Below are 10,346 nucleotides of genomic sequence, written 5' to 3' on the forward strand. Positions count from 1 at the left end.
TGTGGGCCTGGGGATCTAAGATGTTATGTCCATTCACTTCCTTCCAATGGTGCCTCGTAAATTGCCTTATGAAATATGAAGTGCCCCCTGCTGTGTATAATACCGTATATTGTATAATGAACAGAACATGCAAAGCCTTAGGTTACATTATACCATTTACTATCAGTGTCTGCCCAAATGCTCTTCTACATCTTGCTGTATCATTGTATTATATGTAGCAAGTGTATAAGGAAAGCAGTAGTATAATATTGGAATGCCTGTTTTATTATAATGTGCTAATATGACCCAATGTATTTAATTATGATTGTGACGTACATTATAGCTTACATAAAAAGTGGCCTATATATGTATAAGGGCAGGTGCAGATTAATAAATGATATGTATGAACTGTTTCTATCATGTTAGTGCATTAGCATGGTAATAGGTGCAGAATATATCTCTGAACATAACTGATCACCATTATTATGGCTTCGGATCGAATAAATTCTCAGTTATTAGAACTTGTCACGGGATAGTCCTGTGATACTGACACCTGCTGGCAAGAAATAAAACAAAAACACTAAACTATTAGAAATGTATGCATACTAGGCATTGTATAGGATACATGCAGTTATATTAGTGGCTCCATTATAGATAATTTATTTAGAAGGCAATATCAAGGGTCAATACAATTGTTACAGACAGCTAAGACTTAACTTATTTAACACCAATTCACACTAATGAATCTAATCCTCCTTGTAACACAGTGCAGAGAGCGCAGTATTTGGTTGTATATTATTACCCCTTTCTGAAAATGAATGGTTAATGTATTAAAATGTATTTCTGTCTATATAAATATATATATATATATGTATGAAAAAAATCCTTTTCTGCAATAAATATATCTTTTTTTACATCATTGGTTTTTGGGCTTCCTGTATAGTATGTATCCTCTCTATAATAGAAAAATAATATCATAAACGGCCAATGAACAGTATGTATGCCCAGGATCTCTCAGTAGTCAGGGCATCTGGCAGCACAGCAGTTAAATTTTGAGAACATACAAGCGTTGCTATGGGGGCCCCATGTTTTGGTAACAAAAACATAAAGATTGTTACTACCAGGTGTTTTCAGTGTATTTGACTGTGTTTCAGTTGCCATGACAAAAAAGTCTCAACTCCACTTTTCATGACCCTGAACTGACAGGGCCTTCATCATGTTCACGTCCCTGAATTATCCTTACCCCGCCCAGATGAAGAGACAAGAAGAAGGACAAGCTGTCTGTCACATCTCAGGCTGAAAAAAATGCTAAAGAATCTTGGAATCTGCATCAACCAGTCTGAGGTCAGATCAGAAGAGACAAACGCAAACACGTTCCAACCGCTATCAGGGTCACTACTGTAAGTATCTCAGGGTTCGACTGGCCTATAGGTATACAGAGAATTCTCCAGTGAGTCTAGTCTATGAGAAAATAAGGAGCTTCTTATACTATAGGAATCACAAGCAGACGACCAGCTCATGGCCCTACTTGCCCCCAGATCCTACACTTGGAGCCTGAACCTATGAAACAGCAGCTGTAGAGCTCTACTATATGACAACTGTAGTATACAATAACTCAACATGACAGCTCTAGTGTATGCAAGGATATAATCACTGCTCCAGCCCAGTATCTTTGAAGATACAAAGTATTTGTAGACTGCTGAATGGTAGTTTATTTATTGGGCAGTTTTACTGAGGAAACTTCCTGGTTGTGGCATCTTATGGTAGTGTTTTTGTACACTGTATCATTGTGTTATTTGGGTATTATATGGGTGGATCAATTGCAAATAACTTACTGACTGCCAAAACTAGAAGAAGCTACTTTGTTCTCCTCCTTCTAAACCTGTCCTCTGCTTCCACACTATTGATCGCTCCTTCCTGTAACATACGGTTTCATCCATTGGCATCACCAACAAACTCGTTCTGCCACACATTTAGTGTTTCCCACTCACACACCACCTCCTTACTGCACCCCATTTCTATAGGTGTTCCTTAAGGCTTTTGGAACCTTACTATTCCCCAATTATACTTTCGACTTAGGCCAACTCATATATGTTATGTCAGTCCAGGTAGCTGCAACGGGGCTAAGGGATTGCAGTAGGGAATCTCGCCCTGCACTACTCCCACTAGCTAACCCGGTCCCTGCCTCACGGGTGTAGGTCGGCTGTTCTCAGGCTAAACCTGACCCCGACAGCTCCTCTCTCACTGACACCGTAGGCCTAGAGGGAAGTGGGAGAAGGAATGCCCTATAAGATCTCTAGGGACTGGAGACTAAAGGGGGTCACCCCTAACGAACAAGTGAAGCTGCTACTGACAGGGACTGACAAGGGTGTGCGCTGACTAACAACACAAGCAGCACACAGGAAACATGTAGGAAAGGAATTCCCCAAACCAATATGGGAAGGAACCGTACACTAGGAAACAAACACAGGGAAACTGAGTAGAAATCAAAGGATAAGGCAATTCACTCACACAGTCAATTATACACGGAGGGAGGATTGGTGAACACAGAAGGGAAAACACACAAACCAACTTGTTCACCCAAAACCTCCCAAAAACCAACCACGGAACTTCCTCTATCCAAGATAACCACCTACTCCTCCTGCTAAGGCCTAGCTCTGTAAAAGCGACACTCAGCACAGAACCATGGGAGGCATGGGTTTAAATACAGAGTAGAGACCACTCCTCCCAGGTGCAAATGGGAGGACAGACTAATGAACCAGGAAATCAAGCTGCCTACCAACAGTGCGTGCGAGCAAGTCAGAAGGTGTGCACCAATACCCACGACACAAAATACTCCTAACAGGATCCTCCCCTCAAGGAGAAGACTCCGGATTCTCTAGGAGCATCCTTCTTCGGGAACTCCTTGTGGAATTTCTCCACGAGTCTGGGGGCTGACATATCCGACTCCAGAACCCAAGAATTATCTTCAGGACCGTATCCCTTCCATGCCACCAGATACCGTAGCTTCCCCCGAACATATTTGCTATCCAGAACTCGGGATATCTCATACTCCCCGAACTCAGAAACTGGTGGAACTTTAACTGGAGACGTTCCCTTCTTGGCCTTCTTTAACAAGGAGACATGAAACACCCGGTTTATCTTCCACCTTTTAGGTAGTTGCAGCTGCGCCGCCACTTCATTTACCATCTTGATGATCTTAAAAGGACCCACAAACCTGGGACTCAGCTTCTTGCTAGGAACCTTCAACCTGATATTCTTGGTGGACAACCAAACCATCTCACCAGGGAAGAACTGCAACTCCCCTCTCTTCCTATCCGCCTGGACCTTAGCCTGGTGCGACGCCCGCACCAGATTCTCTCGGATACGGGACCATACCCCTTGCAGCTTTTTAGAAAATAGCTCCTCCTCCGGAACTGGGGACGAAATGGAAGAAAATACTCCGAAAACAGGATGTCTACCACCGGAGCAAAAAAAAGGTGTGGTACCTGTGGCGTTGGAATCATGGTTGTTTAAGGAAAATTCTGCCAGGGGAAGAAAGTCAGCCCAATTATTCTGATTCTCTCGAACAAAACACCTCAAAAACTGTTCCACATCCTGATTCTTCCTCTCTGTTTGCCCGTTAGACTCCGGGTGAAACCCGGAGGAAAACGACAGTGTAACTCCCAACCTGCTGCAAAAAGCCCGCCAGAATTTAGCCACAAATTGCGGACCCCTGTCCGAAACGATCTCCTCAGGAAGACCATGCAACCTTACAATTTCTTTAATAAATGACCCTGATAGTGTCTTGGCACATGGCAGCCTGGAAAACGGGATCAAATGGCACATTTTCGTGAAGCGGTCAACGACTACCCAAATGACCGTGAAACCCTTAGACACTGGAAGGCCCGTGATGAAATCCATAGACAGATGAGTCCAAGGTGCCTTAGGAGGTTCTAACGGATGTAGAAGACCGTGGGGACGGGTATGCGACGCCTTGGCTCTTGCACAGACCGAACAATTTTGAACAAACTGCAAGACATCCTTACTCCACCCTGGCCACCAAAAATTCCTAGACACCAATCTCATGGTCTCTGAAACCCCCGGGTGACCAGCAAGAACCGACTCGTGACACTCCCTCAGTAGACTTTGTCGGAGAGTAGTTGGGACAAACAGCTTGTTTCTAGGTACCTTGGAAGGTGCAGCGTGTTGCGCTTCGATCAAGGCTTTCTCCAATTTCGTGCCCAATACTGCTACCACCACTCCATCCCCAAGAATAGTGGCCGGCGCCTCTCGTTCCTCCTCAGTCGACATATACCGGGATAAAGCATCAGCCTTAACATTCTTTGAACCCGGCACATAAGTCACGGTAAAATGGAACCGCGCAAAAAATAGAGCCCATCTGGCCTGCCGTGCATTTAATCTCTTCGCCGACCCAAGATAAACCAAATTCTTGTGATCGGTAAATACCTGGACTGGCCTTCTGGCCCCCTCCAGGAAATGACGCCAATGTTCGAACGCTAGTTTTATTGCCAGTAGTTCTCTATCTCCGATGTCATAATTCCGTTCAGAGGCAGAGAATTTCTTAGAAAAGAAGGCACAGGGATGCGTACCCTCCTCGAACTCCTGAGAAAGTACTGCACCCACCCCCACCGAGGAGGCATCCACCTCCACTCGGAAGGCCAACCTCTCATCCGGCTGTCTCAAAATGGGAGCGGAGGAGAATCGCTTCTTCAATTCTTCAAACGCGGCTAGCGCCTCTGGCGACCACTTAGCACAGTCAGCCCCCTTCTTAGTCAAGTCCGAGATGGGTTTCACAACCTCAGAAAATCCCTTAATAAACTGGCGATAATAGTTGGAGAATCCCAAGAACCGTTGGACCGCCTTTAGGTTCTCAGGTCGCGGCCACTCCAAGACTGCCCTGACCTTCTCAGGATCCATCTCGAACCCCTTGTCCGATAGGATATAGCCAAGGAAACATAATTTATTGACCGCGAACACACATTTCTCCAGCTTAGCACTTAATTGGTTAACCCTCAGGAGATTTAAAACCTCTCTCACTCTCTCCCAATGAGTCTCCAAATCCGGGGTGTAAATGAGTATATCGTCCAGATAGACCACAACCCCCCTCCCTATGACGGCACTTAGTACATCATTAATAAAATTCTGAAAAAACGCGGGCGCATTGGTTAGACCGAAAGGCATCACCAGATTCTCAAAGTGTCCTAGGGGTGTGTTAAACGCTGTTTTCCACTCATCCCCCTTCTTGATTCTCAGCAAGTTATACGCCCCACGTAAATCTATTTTACTAAACCAGCGAGCTCCCGTAATCTGGCTGAAAAGATCCGAGATCAATGGGATGGGATAGGGATTCCGCACCGTGATTTTATTAATCTCCCTAAAATCCAAACAAGGGCGCAACCCTCCATCTTTCTTCTTTACAAAGAAAAACCCCACTGCTACTGGGGACTTAGATGGGCGAATATGCCCCACCTCTAGACTCCCCTCAATATACTCTTTGAGCGCCTCCCTCTCCGGAATAGTGAGATTGTACAACCTTGTCTTGGGTAACACTGCATTAGGTATAAATTTAATCGAGCAATCATAGGTGCGATGTGGTGGTAATGTCTTGGCTGCCCTTTCCTCAAAGACCTCCCTGAACTCACATATTTCTTGAGGCAAATTATCTATAGACAAAGACATCACGGATATGGGCAGACATCGACCATTACACCCCTGCCCCCAAGAAACTACTGTCTCGGTCTCCCAGTTGATAATAGGGTTATGCTGCTTCAGCCAGGGCCACCCCAACACTACTTGTGCTGGTAATTTAGACAACAAGAACAAGTCAATCTCTTCCCTGTGGCCACCCACAATAAACTCCAGACCCTCCACCTGTTTGGAGATGACAGATTGCTGTAGAGGGGTCTTATCAATAGCCCACACCGGTATCTGAGTCTTCAAGACCAAAGGACTCACCCTTAGTTGCTCGCAAAACTCTGAGTCAATAAGGTTGACTGCCGAACCACAATCAACCAAAATCCGGCACTTCTGCCCATTTACCCATCCATCAAGGGTCAACCCGGCAGTCTGAGTACAGGAAATATGCACACCTCCCTCCTTAGTAGGTTTTCTCCCCTTACTCTCAATAGACCTGGGGTTATTACCCTCCTTGGCGAACCATTCTCTGGAGGGGCATACCCTTGCTAAATGTCCCATTCCTCCACACAAAAAACAGCGTACTGTGCGGGACCCTTCACTCTTGGGTCTAGCACTTCGCACAGTGGCCCCAATCTGCATGGGTTGGTCCCCCGGGTCCTCTCCAAAAACAGAGAATTGAGGAGGGCTAACCCCCCCAGGACTCTTGTCTCCACGCTCCCGGAGGCGCCGTCCAACTCTAATTGCCAGCTGCATGGCCTCATCTAGATCTCCAGGAACAGGGTGAGAAACTAGATGATCTTTAACCTGGTCCGAGAGCCCTGTCTCAAACTGACTAAGTAGAGCGGGGTCATTCCAGTGTACTTCTGCTGCCCACCTACGAAACTCTGTGCAATATTTCTCTATAGCGTGATCCCCTTGCACCACACGTCGTAGGTTATACTCAGCCGTGCGTACCCTGTCTGGGTCGTCATACAGTAACCCCATTGTGGAGAAAAACGCCTCTACAGTTAGTAAGCAAGCTGAGTCGGCTGGTAACGAATGTGCCCAGATGAGGGGATCATCTCTCAATAAAGTAATAATAATCCCAACTCTCTGTACCTCAGAACCGGAGGAAAACGGCCGTAGCCGGAAATACAAAAGACAGTCCTTTTGAAATCGGAAAAAATCTGACCTCTTACCTCGGAAGGGTTCAGGTAAGCTGACTTTTGGCTCCAGAGGCCGACCCACAGGGGCGCTACTCACCTGCCTCTGTATGCCCTCCACCTGAGAGGCTGTGTGTTGAGCCAACTGCTGTACTTGAGATACGCCAGAAGCTTGGATGGCATCCATTCGTAGCTTGATCCCCTCCATCTCAGTGGAGATCTGCTGCACCGCCTGGTACAACTGTTTCAGGTCCGTCATAATGCAAACGAACCTTTCCTTTTTTTTTTTTTTTACCGGCTGAGTGTACTGTTATGTCAGTCCAGGTAGCTGCAACGGGGCTAAGGGATTGCAGTAGGGAATCGCGCCCTGCACTACTCCCACTAGCTAACCCGGTCCCTACCTCACGGGTGTAGGTCGGCTGTTCTCAGGCTAAACCTGACCCCGACAGCTCCTCTCTCACTGACACCGTAGGCCTAGAGGGAAGTGGGAGAAGGAATGCCCTATAAGATCTCTAGGGACTGGAGACTAAAGGGGGTCACCCCTAACGAACAAGTGAAGCTGCTACTGACAGGGACTGACAAGGGTGTGCGCTGACTAACAACACAAGCAGCACACAGGAAACATGTAGGAAAGGAATTCCCCAAACCAATATGGGAAGGAACCGTACACTAGGAAACAAACACAGGGAAACTGAGTAGAAATCAAAGGATAAGGCAATTCACTCACACAGTCAATTATACACGGAGGGAGGATTGGTGAACACAGAAGGGAAAACACACAAACCAACTTGTTCACCCAAAACCTCCCAAAAACCAACCACGGAACTTCCTCTATCCAAGATAACCACCTACTCCTCCTGCTAAGGCCTAGCTCTGTAAAAGCGACACTCAGCACAGAACCATGGGAGGCATGGGTTTAAATACAGAGTAGAGACCACTCCTCCCAGGTGCAAATGGGAGGACAGACTAATGAACCAGGAAATCAAGCTGCCTACCAACAGTGCGTGCGAGCAAGTCAGAAGGTGTGCACCAATACCCACGACACAAAATACTCCTAACAATATATTCCCATTGCATACCATTGTTATGCCAACAACACTCAAATATATGTCTAGCCCAGACATTGCCAATCTGTTATCCAAAGTGTCTAGCAGCTATAGCCTCATTCTTCTTCTGTTTTCTTAGACTCACATTGGAGTAAACGGAGTTCATCATCTTTTACCCCAAGCTCGGCACTTACCTTAGTCCCACAAACAAATTACTGCCTTGGGGTAACCGTTCATCCAAGCCTTCACCACCTCCTGCCACCTCCAACTCAAAAATATTGATGGAATTTACTCTTTCCCCACCACTGAAACGGCAACATCCTTCTTTTTGGCTTTTCCGTAAATGCTCACCTTCAATCCATCCTAAATTCTGTTGCCTGGTTAACTCACCCCTATTCTAATTTGTTTTTATCTACCTTTTTCATTGCCCAACAAATAGTGAGCAATTGGATGGATTGGCCTTGTATGTCCGCATTACCATTTTGAACTCTATCTCAAGACCTTGTTCTTCACTCACCGCTTATCTGCTCTTCACACAACCTCTTCCAAGATTTCTTCTGTGCATCCCCTATACCCTGGAATTTGCTGTGAACAGGGATGTAACTAAAGACTTTGGTGCAAAAGCTCAGCTTGAATTCTCTTGCACAACTTTTCCTCGCAATCATTAGCTGCAGTCTATCTGTACATTTTTGCAGCATTTACATTTCACTTTCCTTCTCTATCTGGGCCCAGACTACCATAAAGACTTGTTGGCAACATGTTTGTTGGCACAAGCTTCCCATGGAATCCCTTCTTGACTGTGCTGCTGATATTTTCTCGTGAAACCTCGATACATGAAAACCGTTCCCCAGAATCAGAACCCTCAAAAGCAACCTGAAGACTAACTTCTTCAGGAAACTCTACAACCTCCCATAGCTTTGAGGTCAACACAACACCATCTAATTCACTTCTATGCTAACCTACCGTCTCCCTCACCCTTCCCTTATAGATTGCAAACACTTCCGTGCAGGTCGTCTCTCCCTCTGTATCAGTGTTAGGACTGTGCGGCAACTGGGGTCGAGGTCGCAGCCCGTCTCTCTGCGGTAGCGTATTGCCACCTGTCACTCCCTCCTTGTGCCGGCAGTCAGGTTTAGCAAGGGTTAAACGCTCTTGCAGCCGGAGGTTGTGGTCAGGCTGTGACTAACAGTCGTATCAACCAATCACCTCCGCCTTGGGCAGCTGGCTTGGCCGAAAGTGGACCGCCCTTTCCCTTTATAAAGAGGGAGGTTCCTCAGCCCGCTGCCCTAATGTCAATTCACAAATGCACTGCGTGTGCTTAGGCTAGCTAGCTAGTTAGAAATTTTGTTAGGCAGAATTGTAGTTCAGGTAGAACTCTATTTCTAAAAACTTTAAGTTGGTAGCTGCTTGAGTCCTTGTCCTTGTGCGGCTGCTCTGACCTACACAGGCCGCTGTGATTGAACAGAACGAACTAGGGTGTGTAGAGGGCTGGCAGTGACGTCTAATTAACTGTCAGACCCTGTTCACACCAGGGCGCTTCTGTGGTCCAGAGCCCAGTGGGCTCCTTAGGGTTTCATTTGTTTGTTTGTTTTTAATAAACCCAGCAAACCATAACAATCAGTTGGTCACTAAGTTAGTCTATTTTACTTGCTCTTGTATTATGTATGTAACCCCCTTTCAAATGTATAACACCATAGAATTAATGGTGGCCTACAAATAAGACACCAAAAGTCCAAATTCTTTAGTCCAAAACAAAGGTAGAGTTTATTTTCACTCAAAAAGGTAGTGCAGCAACAAAAGGAAACATTACAAAAATAAATACCTGCCCGGCTAGGCTCTAACTAAACATAGAATAGGTTACCTCACCTAGAATAACAGAAATCAAAAAAGCCAGTAGAATCATTCAGGACACAGCTCCAAAAATATGACCTCTTTCTTTCTTTGGCTCTCCAGCCAAGCTCTGCCCAAAGTCTGCTGCTGGAGCTGACTTCTTAAGCTCCTTTGTTGTGCAGACTCTCTGCAGCTGAGATGCTGCCGGAACATCCCCAAAGTGTGGACTGGAGGGGGGTGGAATGACAGGTCCCACTAACAATCTACCTGCCATTCCTAAAAATCCAGCCCAATACCGAGCTTTTACCAAAATGCTCAGCAGACGAATGTTGTCTGCTGAGAACAAACATTCCTTCTGCAGTTTTCTCATCTCGCCCACCTTAGTAGTCTGGGTGAGATGTACACCCCCTCCATTACCTGACCAGCCATCGGCTTACAGTATGTACAGTGTGTCATCCAACTAAAGGCTAGTCCTGACTGTGCCACAGATACAGTCAAGTTACAATATTAATTGATCCAGGGCAACCATTTCAAGTTAATACCATAACACCATAGAAAACTAGTAATTGTTCTGAAGACCCCAAAATGTCACCAAAAACATGAAAATGAAGATTAAAGGAGAATCCTCAGATTATATAACAAATCTCTACACATAAGAGTCAGGAACAGCTGCAGGAAGCTATAAATCATTTTCCACAATGGTGAGAGTGAG

Source organism: Leptodactylus fuscus, chromosome 7, assembly GCF_031893055.1.
Source record: "Leptodactylus fuscus isolate aLepFus1 chromosome 7, aLepFus1.hap2, whole genome shotgun sequence".
Taxonomy (NCBI): domain Eukaryota; kingdom Metazoa; phylum Chordata; class Amphibia; order Anura; family Leptodactylidae; genus Leptodactylus; species Leptodactylus fuscus.